We start from the raw sequence: 1,328 nt of genomic DNA, 5'->3' as shown, positions 1-1,328 counted from the left end.
TCCTGAGTGGAATAGAAACTTAAGCCAATATGCAAAATGCTGGTCTGTGAAAAAACAAATATATGCCAGGGAAGACCAACAGGGCTATAACCAATACACCCAAATGTATAGAACAGGCATGCCTCTAAAAAGCCATAGAAAATGAGGGTTGGAAGGTACGTCAGGAGGTCATCTAGTCCAAGCCCCTGCTCAAAGCAGGGCCATCTCCAACTAGATCATCCCAGACAAACCTTTGTCTAGACAGGTTTTGAAAACTTCCAAGGATAAAGCTTCCACCACCTACCTCTCGGGGTAACCTATTCCAGTGTTTTACTACCCTTCTAGTAAGAAAATACTTCAAATATCCAACAACTTCAAGGAGCTTAGCAGACTAGTGGGGGAGGCACTAAAGGCCCAGAAGGTAGAAGAGATGGGAGCCCATGAGGGATGGGCATACCTTAAGGGGGCGATCCTCCAGGCCCAAAGGATAACAGTCCCTGAGAGAAGCAAGCAGGGGAAGAGCGCTCAGAAACCCCCTGGGCTCAGCAAGGGAATTCAGCAATGCCTGAGGACTAAAAGGGAGGCGTACAACCAGTGGAAGGGAGGAACTGTCACCAAGGAGGAGTACTCCTCCTCGGCCCAGGAGTGCAGGAGGGCTGTTAGGAAGGCCAAGGCAGAGATGGAGCTCAGGCTAGTGTTAAGGATTTAGAACAACAAAAAGTACTTTTTCAAGTACACTGGGAGGAAGAAGAGGGCACCAGGCAATGCAGGGCCCCTGCAAGACACAAATGGTAATCTGGTGGCCACGCCAGACAACAAAGTTGATATTTTTAAGTGTTTCTTTGCCTCTGTTTTCCTGAACAGGGACCGGGATATCCCACCTACCAGAGGCAGGGACAACCTTGGGGATAGCTCTATCAAGCCTTCAGTCAGTGCAGGCATAGTTAGGGATCTTCTGGAAGGGCTAGACGTTTTTAAATCTGCAGGTCCACATGCCCTCCACCCAAGGGTGTTGAGGGAGCTGGCAGGGGTTCATTACGGAGCCTTTGGCCTGGCTGAATGAGCATTCATGGTCATCTGGCCAGGTGCCGGGGGATTGGAAACTGGCTAATGTGGTCCCAATTTTCAAGAAGGGGAGGAAGGAGGACCTGAGTAACTGTAGGCCTGTAAGCCTCACCTCAATGCTCAGGAAGCTCTTGGAGTGGATCATCAAGGAGCATATCTGTGGGGGGCCTGCAGGGGAGATCATGCTTGGGTGCAATCAGCATGAGTTCACCAAAGGCAGGTCCTGCCAGACCAACCTGATTGTCTTTTACGACCAAGTAACTAAATCCTTGGATGATGGTGTC

This window comes from Alligator sinensis, unplaced genomic scaffold, assembly GCF_000455745.1.
Source record: "Alligator sinensis unplaced genomic scaffold, ASM45574v1 scaffold1596_1, whole genome shotgun sequence".
Lineage (NCBI taxonomy): Eukaryota > Metazoa > Chordata > Crocodylia > Alligatoridae > Alligator > Alligator sinensis.
This window is presented reverse-complemented; position numbering follows the sequence as displayed.